This window comes from Eriocheir sinensis, chromosome 25 (genome assembly GCF_024679095.1).
Source record: "Eriocheir sinensis breed Jianghai 21 chromosome 25, ASM2467909v1, whole genome shotgun sequence".
In the NCBI taxonomy this organism is placed as follows: Eukaryota; Metazoa; Arthropoda; class Malacostraca; order Decapoda; family Varunidae; genus Eriocheir; species Eriocheir sinensis.
In genome coordinates, this window is record NC_066533.1 from 11,098,468 (window position 1) to 11,109,952 (window position 11,485).

Sequence of the window (11,485 nt, forward strand, 5' to 3'; positions counted from 1 at the left end):
ACGAGGTCAACGAAAGTGCAGACCCCCTCAGCCAACCGGTCACGTCATACATTTCTCGAGTCCAGGGGCGGTAACATACATTTTCCTTTTGAATGCAACGCTGGCTTCAAGTTTCACCCCCAGAGGAGATTTTTTCCTTGCTAACAATGTATTTCTTGTCACTGGATTAAGGCGAACTCTCTCAAACCCTTAAATCTGTACGTAACGTTTGTCTTCATATACATCGTTATAGTTGTGATCTTCCTTCTTTAAATTCAACATTGGGTTCAAGTTTTCTCCTTTCTCTCCTCCTCTCCTCCTATGCCTCATTATTTTTCTCCTTTTCCTGTTCTTTCTTCTCTCACAGCCTGGTCCTTGCTCTCCTCCTCCTCCTATTCCCTCTCCTCTTCATCCTCATCCTCTTTGTTTCTTCCTTATATACATCTTTATTTGTGATCTTCCTTCTTTAAATTTAACATTGGCTTCAAGTTTTCTCCCAGACAAGAAATAGCAATTTCTCTAAAGCCCCTAAATTTGAGCGTAATGTCTGTCTTTATATTTGTCTTTGTGATTTTCGCTTTTCTATAATAATCCTGTGTTGGCTTTAAGTTTCTCCTAGACAAGATTATCTCCTTGCTATCTATATTTCTGGGCACAGTATTAAGGTGATCTCTCTGAAGGCTTTGAATTTGTACGTAATGTATGTCTTCATTTGTTCGTTTATGTATGATTTTCCTTCTTTTAAATTTATCCAACGTTGGGTTCAAGTTTCTCCTAGACAAGATTATCTCCTTGCTATCTATATTTCTAGGCACATTATTAAGGTGATCTCTCTGAAGGCTTTGAATTTGTACGTAATGTATGTCTTCATTTGTTGGTTTATGTATGATTTTCCTTCTTTAAAATTTATCCAACGTTGGGTTCAAGTTTCTCCTAGACAAGATTATCTCCTTGCTATCTATATTTCTGGGCACAGTATTAAGGTGATCTCTCTGAAGGCTTTGAATTTGTACGTAATGCTTGTCTTTATTTGTTCGTTTATGTATGATTTTCCTTCTTTTAAATTTATCCAACGTTGGGTTCAAGTTTCTCCTGGACAAAATCATTTCCTCGCTAACATTACATTACTTGCCACAGTATGAAGGCCATTTGTCTGGAGCATTCTGCGTTCTTTGTGTATGTATTTGTGTATGACTTTTTTGAAACGAAATTACAGGTGAATGTTTTCCCTGTCGACTCAATGGATTAGAAAGGCCTGCTGCTGATGTTGATGATGCCGTGTAGAGATCTGCCTTCACTCTTCGTTGATGAGGGCAAAAAATGTTAGTAAAGAAGGAGCGTAAGAAAGAAAGGAAAAAAAAGGAATAAAATCTCGATGGCTTTCTCCTATACTCTCTCTCTCTCTCTCTCTCTCTCTCTCTCTCTCTCTCTCTCTCTCTCTCTCTCTCTCTCTCTCTCTCTCTCTCTCTCTCTCTCTCTCTCTCTCTCTCTCTCTCTCTCTCTCTCTCTCTCTCTCTCTCTCTCTCTCTCTCTCTCTGTTTTTCTTTTGTTATGCACTTCGTTCTTGGTTTCATCCTTCCTTTCTTCCTTTTTTCTTTCTCTCCTTTTCTCTCCCTATTTCCGTCGTTAACGTTTTCTGTTATATATTTTTCTTCCTTCAATCATTCTCTCTCTCTCTCTCTCTCTCTCTCTCTCTCTCTCTCTCTCTCTCTCTCTCTCTCTCTCTCTCTCTCTCTCTCTCTCTGATGGTAACGCGTTTTTCTCTTTCTTTCTTCATCTCCACAAGCAAGAAAAGAAATTATCCTCCGTGTCGTAACAAAATTTTAAGTCCCTTTCTTTTTTTTGTTAGTTTTTTTCATGTTTGGCAAAAAATAGGAAAAAAATGAGTACGAACAGGAAAATTTAAGTTAAAAAAATGCAGGATGAAAAAAGAAAATGGGTTATGGTTCGCCCTGGCCTTGAAGAGTTTGTCTGTCGCGTGTTTTTGGACGATCGAAGAAGAAAAAAATCCGACAAAAAACGGTGACATTTTTATTTGAGGCAAAATTATTTCTTTGGAGATTTTTTCTTCTTCCAAATCGCACTTTTTGACCAAGGTGACGCAAGGACGAGAGAGAGAGAGAGAGAGAGAGAGAGAGAGAGAGAGAGAGAGAGAGAGAGAGAGAGAGAGAGAGAGAGAGAGACATAATTAATATTACTTTTATTATCTATTATTATTATCATTACCATTATCCTCTGTACGCCTCTTCCTTTCCACCTGTCATTATTACCTGTTGCAATCAATATTTTCCCCGCCTTGGTCCCCTCGCAGGTGTCACGTTCATCCAATAGTCTCGCTGGCCTCCCTCTGTTTTACCACCGCGAAAAATAAATATACGAAGCCGCTCTCTGGAAACTCATAGAAAAAACCCGAAAAATCAACCAAATTCACTTTTTTATATATTTTTTCTCTTAAGGTATTCTTGTACATGTTTATTAACAATCCTGATACGTGGAGTCTTGGAGAACGGTTTAGTTTCTTTATGATTTTCTTTATAATTACTATGTTCAATAATAACGTAATCTTTTTTTACAACAAGAGAGAGCTCAAGGGCACAAAAAAAGGGAAACTATGATAATAGAAAAGCCCGCTATTCGTTGCTCTTAAAAAGAATCCAAAGAGGTGGCCGAAAGAGCGGTCAATTTCGGGAGGAGAGGTGTCCTGATAACTGAAATATAAACATTTTAAGGTTTGAGAACTCCGGTATTACACTTTCTAAACTTCTTGGCAGCCTTTGTCATGGTGTTTCGTTTTTTTATGCTTATTCTCATCACACCAAACATGACTGTGAATATGATGACCCCTAATAACCCTTGCCTCTAATTGATGCCACTTTCTGTTCTTTCCCGTCATATTTCTTCACACAGAATCCACTTGACGTTTGTAGTAGAGCCAAAGACTCTTCCTTCACTCCTAATTCGTATCATCAATAAGTTTTATTCTTCTTAAATTCTCTTCACACACAATCACTTTCCTTGGTGTGCGTCGGAAGAGCTTGACTCCGGCAGTAGGTACATAATTGCTCATCTCGTAATACCATCTTTCTTTATTGACTCCCACACAAATCATTTAATGTCTAGGTAGGAACACGGATATCCCTTCACTCTTACCTCTGAGAGACCACATTTTCAAACATTTCGGGGCTTATAAACACACACACATTTGGTAAGACTTTCGTAGACGTTTTGTGCTAGTATTTCCATGGCTAGTTTTATGAGCCTAGTAATAGTTTAACAAGGCTTCTCTGCACCGTGAACGTGAAAAAAAAGCTCATGGGAACCCGAGTAATCTCCTATGGGACCTTTGGGAGTATTTCCTGTGAATATGGAAAGCATCTTGAGAATACAGGTCGGTAACATTTTTTAATACGGGTCAGTAACATTTTTGAATACGGGTGAGTAAAATTTTTGAATACGGGTCAGTAACATTTTTGAATACGGGTCAGGAACATTTTTGAATACGGGTCAGTAACATTTTTGAATACGGGTCAGGAACATTTTTGAATACGGGTCAGTAACATTTTTGAATACGGGTCAGGAACATTTTTGAATACGGGTCAGGAACATTTTTCCTTTCCTCCTCTCTAACCATCACTCCTTCCTTTCCTTCGTCACGGACCCGCCGCCCCATGACCCGAGCGACGCCCCTCCGCCCGTCAAGCAGACACGACACATTACAAAAAACAATCGCCTGCTCTCTCATTACACCCGACTTTCTCCTTCATCCGTGAGACAGGGCTTGGACGAACATCACGCAATAATAAAAAAAAGTCGGAACTTCTAACGTGATTTCTCTTGTACTGCATCTGCCGTCCACAACTGTAAACGTTTTTCGCTCTGAGGCACGTTTTCTGGGACGCTTTCGATTCTCACAACAAGTATTTTCAAAGTCCGCAGAGAGATTCGTTGCGGTCTATATTTCAGTTATCAGGACACCTCTCCTCCCGAAATTGACCCCTCTTTCGGCTACCTCTTTGGATTCTTTTTAGGAGCAACGAGTAGCGGGCTTATTTATTATTATAGTTTCGTGTTCATGGTGCAGAAGCCTTGTCAAACTATCACTAGGCTCATAAAACCAGCCATGGAAATACTAGCACAAAACGTCTACGAAAGTCTTATCAAATGTATGTGTGTGTGCGTGTGTGTGAGCCCCGAAATTGAGAATACCGTCTCTAAGAGGTAAGCGTGAAGGGATATCCGTGTTCCTACCTAGACATTAAATGATTTGTGTGGAAGTCAATAAAGAAAGATGGTATTGCGAGATGAGCAATTATGTACCTACTGCCGGGGTCAAGCTCTTCCGACGCACACCAAGGAAAGTGATTATGTGTGAAGAGAATTTAAGAAGAATAAAACTTGTTGATAATACGGATTAGGAGTGAAGGAAGAGTCTTTGGCTTTACTACAAACGTCAAGTTGATTCTGTGTGGAGAAATATGGCAGGAAAGAACCGAAAGTGGCGTCAATTAGAGGCAAGGTTTATGAGGGGTCATTATATCCATAGTCATGTTTGGTGCGATGAGAATAAGCATAAAAAACGGAACACCATGACAAAGGCTGCCAAGAAGTTTAGAAAGTGTAGTACCCGAGGCCTCAAACCTTAAAATGGAAGATAAAGTAAATAATAAAGACGCCATTTGCAAGTCATGTTTTTAACGAACCTAGTAATTAAGAGAAAAATGTTCCCAAAAGCCTATCTATCAATATCTTTAGAAAATATACAAGAATACCTTAATAAAATGGAAGATAAAGTAAATAATAAAGACGCCATTTGCAAGTCATGTTTTTAACGAACCTAGTAATTAAGAGAAACGTTCCCTAAAGCCCAGCTATCAATATCTTTAGAAAATATACAAGAATACCTTAATAAAATGAGAAATAGATACTTGAGATATTTCAAATGCTAAATTAAGTTATTACTGAACATAGCTTCAAGGAAAGGTGATTGATTGATTGATAGTTTATTGTTGCAAGTAAAACAACAAAGGAGAAGGGAGGAGCATGCCATCCCAACCCCCAGGCAGTACAGAGTGTGATTTGTCAATTGTGGGTTTGTATGCCCCAGAATGTTTGAGAATGCGGCCCATAGTATGACTGAACGTTACTTCTACGTATCTTTTAACTTCTACAGTAAAATCTTAGTTCTATTTATTTTTTTCCCGTACTGCATCAGCTTATAATCTAGCAAAATATCTCTTACTTTTACGAATTATTAGACTTTGTACAAACTTCAATTCCTTGTAGACAAACCTCTTACCGTAAAAACTATTCCCCCCCCCCCCCCTCTCTCTCTCTCTCTCTCTCTCTCTCTCTCTCTCTCTCTCTCTCTCCCCCCCCTGTCATGGTCAAGAAGAAATACCCAGCCTATCTGCCTTAATCGATCCCAACACCTTTTACTTCCCTCACTTTCTGATCCTGTCCGGCGAGGGGCCTCCTTCCTGCGGCCTCGGAAATGTGGAAACGGTCAGTCGAGTCACCATTCCCCTCCTTCCCACCCCCACCCACCCCTCCTCCCGACTGGTGTTCGCCGCCTCGATGGTTCCACACGCGTGCCTACAGCAAACACGGTGAGGTCATAGGATGTGAGTCTTTTTACCTCGGTCGCCTCTCACTTACATTTTCCCGTCGTGGTTAATATTCATACGCTGTTGTTTTTTCTTTATTACAGAGCGAGAAAATAATATATAAAAGGTTTTCACTTGTCCTGTATTATGTTACCGTGTTATTTTTAGTGCTGTTTCTTGTTCAGTGTTAATCCATATTTTTTTTCTTGTTTTCGATAGAGGAAAAAACTAATGTAAGGTGTAGTATGTATTCTTTCTATATTTTTAACGTTATTTTTTAGTGCTTTTTAGTTTTGTTCAGTGTTAATCCATACTTTTATCTTTTTCTTATTTTTGATAGAGAAAAAAAACAACTAATGTAAGGTGTAGTACATGTATTCTTTCTATATTTTTAACGTTATCTTTTAGTGCTTTTTAGTTTTGTTCAGTGTTAATCCATACTTTTATCTTTTTCTTATTTTTGATAGAGAGAAAAACAACAACAACTAATGTAAGGTATATCTGTATTCTTCCAAGATTTTATTAACGTTATTTTTTTGTGCTTTCAGTTTTGCAGTGTGGCTGGTGTAACGTGTTTTTGTGGTTTTCAATAACGTCATGTTGGTTTTCATCGCAATGTTTGGTTACAATCTTCATATTTTTTTTAATGTATCCTCGGTTTTCTTGTTTTCTTATTTGATGTGGAAACAGGTCAGTCTTTTTTACAATTTTTTACAGTCGTTTTATTACAATTTCTTTTACAACTGCTCGCGTCACGTTTTCATCTTTTTGCTTATTCCTTTTGTCATGTTATATAGCTTGGTGCGGCAACAAAGCGCGCAACATTTTTTCTGCTGTTTTCGCGAGACCTTGACCAGCGTCCTCAGGTCTAGCGGATGGATGACGGTGCGGCCAGTGTGCGTGATCCGGATCCGGTGTCGAAGCTTCACTCGTCGCCGCGGTGGGAAGGCCTTGACGGGGAGCGAGTCTGGGAAGTGGGCGGCAATACATTCTAGGCAGGCAAGGTCTTTCTTTCTTTCCCGGGTCATGTAATCGCCCCTCAGACACGTAACTGATATACTTAACTTGCAATGTGTCTTTTCAAATACTTTTTCTGGGTCTGTTTTCAATATTGGAGTTTATTTTTTAGACCTTTTTTGTTTCGTTTTTGTGTTGAAAAGGAGTTTGGGAAGTGGGTGATATAGGCAAGAGTAATCTTTTATCTCCCCCCCTTTCCCTTGTCATGTAATAATATAGACTTACCTGATATACAACGACTGAAGGCAATCAGGGCTAATACTAAGGATATGAACACCAAGGCCACGCACTTATGCCCCCAACTTTACTTACTTCAACATCAGCGAGTAAGAAAAAACAACAAACTAAACAAAAATACAAATCTGGGCTATGCGACGGATATGAATACTGAGGCCACGCGCTGCTATATGCCTCCAACTCTCACTTCAGTAGCAGCGAATAAGAGCAAAATACGGGGAAAGCGCGCACACATCCTTCCCTTACGTCTTACCTGTCTCGGGGTCGCATTACTGGGTATTAGCGACCGCCCTCGACCCTTTCCCAGATGTCCAGTTGCTCCTCACTCCTCAGTGCTCTACTTCGGGTGTCTTATGAGGCCAAGGGTTGCAGGCGCGGGAAGAGGAGCAAACAGGGAGGCAGTGAGGTGAGCAGGACGGGATGAGAGGTGGAAAAACGAGTATGGAGACATTGAGCTAAATAAGTTGATCCTAAGAGAGAGAGAGGTAGGTCAGTGAGTAGCAATGAAATATAAACTGGTTCAAAGAGGAGTAAACAGCGAGGTATTAGGGTGAGCAGGACGGGGATGAGAGGTGGAAAAGCGAGTATGGAGGGACATTGAGCTAGATAAGTTGATAAGACTATACAGAGAGGTAGGTCAGTGAGTAGCAATGAATTACAAACTGGTTCAAAGAGGAGTAAACAGCGAGGTATTAGGGTGAGCAGGACGGGGATGGGAGGTGGAAAAGCGAGTATGGAGGGACATTGAGCTAGATAAGTTGATAAGACTATACAGAGAGGTAGGTCTGTGAGTAGCAATGAATTACAAACTGGTTCAAAGAGGAGTAAACAGCGAGGTATTAGGGTGACCAGAGCTGGGCTGAGGGGTGGACAAGCGGGTAAAGAGAGACGTTAAATTGAGCTAGATAAGTTGATACGAATAGACAGAGAGGTAGGTATAAGCGAGTAGACATGAGGCGGTCAAACGAGTAGGGAGAGAAAGACGGAAAGGTGGACAGAAATAGGTAATGAAGTGGCAAAGTGTGTAAGGATAGATAAGTAGTGAAGTAGTGAGCTATACTAGTTAATACGAATATACAGAGGTACAAAAGCGAGCAGAAATGAAACGAGGCGGTTAAACGAGCAATAATAGACAGCGAAGTGGAAAGGAGGGCAGGAGCAGGCAATAAAGTGGCAAGATGGGTGAGGATAGACACTTACTGAGCCAGATAAATCAACTAATGTGAATAGAAAAGAGGTTGAAATGGGAAATGAATTGTGGTGTAATATTCACGATTTCTTTTTGGTCCCAGAATGCAGTGCAGTAACGAATGACTTCCGGAAAAGAAAGAAAATTGATATAATGATGCCGCGAGAATAATAACATTTCCAAGGTCTCACATACTCTTGTACTTCTATAGAGTAGAGTTTACCTGTCCAGGGGCCGGATTCATCGTCACTACAAGACCGGTCGTTGGTAAGTCTTTTAGTAAATCTGTCAGCTACGAATGATCCTTGTGTTTAGGCTGCTCCGATGACAATGAATGAAGTACTGGCCTGGTCAACACTTCTTTCATTGCCATTGGAGTCACCTTAATTAAGATCAAGAGCGTTCCTAGATGATGGAATTACCAGAAGACTTACCAACAACAGGTCTCGTAAGTGGTTTGATGAATCCGCCCTCAGTTATTTACATTTCAGTCTCTCCCTACTCACTTTTCTGCCTTAATCTATTCGTATCAATTTATATTACCCCAGTACTTGTCTATCCTTGACCATTTAACCACTTTATTGCCTGTACCTATTTCCTGCTCGTTTAATCAGTTCACAATTCGGGGAATATTCACGAAAGTGTAGCCTACTAATTTCGAGATGCTGACTGCTTATTTCTGGACTAAATATGATGCTGTTTATTATGGAGATTGTATTGTTCTCCGGAAATCACTAAATGCATTCTCTCCCTGATCACTTTTCTACCTCACGACTCTACCTGCTCAGTTATTTACCTTCCAATCTCTCCTTCTGGTAGAGGCAGTGAGGTAGAAAAGTGAGCAGAGGGAGAGAGATTGGAAGTTAAGCAGGTAGAGGCAGTGAGGTAGAAAAGTGAGCAGAGGGAAGGAGATTGGAATGTAAATAACTGAGCAGGTAGAGGCAGTGAGGTAGAAAAATGAGCAAGGATAGTTTGAGAGACCTTGCCCGCCACCCCTACTGTCCACACACTCTCCCCTCCCCTCTTTTGTTGCCCTTCCTCCCCCACTGAAGGTCACAACGAAGAACTGATTGACGTTAAGGCACTTTTTCCCTTGTCCCACTACAACACACACACACACACACACACACACTAGTTACTCAGCTTGTTCCGTCTCTAAATATCAACTTCATCACGTCAGCAAATTCTTTCCCCTGGTTGGCAAACAAGGGAAGAGGTATTTTTTCACTCCTGTTCATCTCTCTCTCTCTCTCTCTCTCTCTCTCTCTCTCTCTCTCTCAGATAATAAAACATTGATGCAGACTAATGGGTTACTCTTTATTGATAACAAGTATGTTTATAAAGAATACATGAACTTACATAATCAAAAATATGCAAAATAAAAAAAATAATCATGTTAATTCTTTATATAACATCACTTCAAAAATTCAGGGGAAGCCATTATAGAAAACAAAATATATAGAACCATAATTATTGTTAAAACCTAAAATAAAAGCACCCCTGACAGGTATCTATTCACACAGGTGGCGGTATGCACAGAAGGGAAGACCTTGCATGACTTACTCTTCCAAGACTGGGCGAGGACAGTGTGCAAGGCGCTGCTGGGGGCGGAGGTGAACAGGTCATCACTGGTCACTGCTGCCAGACAAGGAGGACATGGACAGGTCTGCTGCATCATTAGTACCAAAGTGATATGTCATCGATAGCAAGGTGGGATGTGATAATACCCGTTCAGGACTTCATATGATGTTTACTATTATTTTTTTTGGGGGGTGGGTATTAGGCTGCGTTTACACCTTAGCATGTCCGTCCTGTCACACGTCGTCACGTCACGTCACGGTGAAAAATAGAAATACCACTGATATATACGACGACGCGACGCGACGCGTGACGTGACGACGTGAACAGGACAAACGTATAAACATTTTTTCAAATAAAATCAAATCAGTGTTAAGTGGCGATTCATGACTTGATGTGACGTGACGTGACGTGACGGGACGCGACGTGCTTGGTGTAAACGCAGCCTTAGTAGTTTAGGGTTTCTTCAAATACAAGGCAGCTCCTGTGAACCTAACCCCACCTAACATCACTGCCCATGAATCTATCTATTTTTAATGTGACTCGTATTGACGCTCACAACATGACTACCAAGCCTGTTCCACTCATCTGCCACTCTGTTGGTAAACCAATTTTTGCCTGTCTCTGTTGAACCAGAATTTATCCAGTTTAAACCTCTTACTACATGTCATACCCAGTTCTTTTACCATCAGAATCCATCTATAAACTTCGATCAAGTCTCCTCACACACTTCGTCTTTCTAGAGAATGCAAGTTTGTCTAAAAGGAGCTGCCTTGTACAGGCCTCCCGGCCTCTTGCAGACTCCTGCGTTCTTATGTTCTTATATGGCAAGTTTCTTAACAAGTGAATCATCTTTGTCATCCTTAAATTAATAAAGAGAGGGCTCAGTATGTTAGATATTATATGAATTTAGGAAGAATATATATGAAGGTTTTCTTGTGGGTTTAAGTTTAGGGATCAGCCTTCAGAGGGCTCTGCGTGTGGGCTCCTTGAACGTCCTTGCTGTTTCCTATTCCATCCTCATTAGTCACTCCACACCTTTTTTTTTTTTTTTTTTTTTTTTTTTTTTTACAGCAAAGGAGACAGCTCAAGGGCACAAAAAAGTAAACATTAATAAAAAGCTAAAAGAATCCAAAGAGGTGGCGAAAGATAGGTCAGTTTCGGGAGAGGTGTCCAGATACCCTCCTCTTGAAAGAGTTCAAGTCGTAGGCAGGAGGAAATACAGATGAAGGAAGATTGTTCCAGAGTTTACCAGCGTGAGGGATGAAAGAGTGAAGATGCTGGTTAACTCTTGCATAAGGGGTTTGGACAGTATAGGGATGAGCATGAGTAGAAAGGGGAGGCATGCAGTTAGCAAGTTCAGAAGAGCAGTCAGCGTGGAAATATCGATAGAAGATAGAAAGAGAGGCAACATTGAATTTAAGAGGTAGAAGACTATTAGTATGAGGAGGAGAGCTGATGAGACGAAGAGCCTTTGCCTCCACTCTGTCCAGAAGAGCTGTGTGAGTGGAGCCCCCCCACACATGAGATGCATACTCCATACGAGGGCGGACAAGGCCTTTGCTACATCCTACTACAGTTAGTTCACTGGGGAAGTATAATTGCATATATACCCGTCCTACAGTAAGATTTTCATAAATCGTGCAAACTACTCATATTATGGCAGCTGTCGGCAGTGGAGATAAATACTATAAGGAAACACAAAGTGCAGCAAAAAACATTAAAAATGCATAAGTATAGTCCTTTGAAAATGAGTCAATAATACCTCAGACCCTCTGGAGGAATACTGTAAGAATAGCATTTTAAAAAAACAAATTTGTGTCCCATTAGTTTATTTTAAAAACTTTGATACATATATAGTTTTTTAATGCTGTCACAGCCC

General features: G+C 40.5%; 1 long non-coding RNA gene across 1 annotated transcript in view; it reads left to right on the plus strand.

Annotated features, from left to right (window-relative positions):
* The window catches only part of LOC127003359 (uncharacterized), a 35,078-nt gene that overhangs the window by 22,258 nt on the left and 1,335 nt on the right, over window positions 1-11,485 (plus strand). The window contains exon 2 of the long non-coding RNA XR_007757051.1: window positions 9,549-9,735. This is a non-coding gene — a long non-coding RNA (uncharacterized LOC127003359). The remainder of the gene's footprint in view (window positions 1-9,548; window positions 9,736-11,485) is intronic.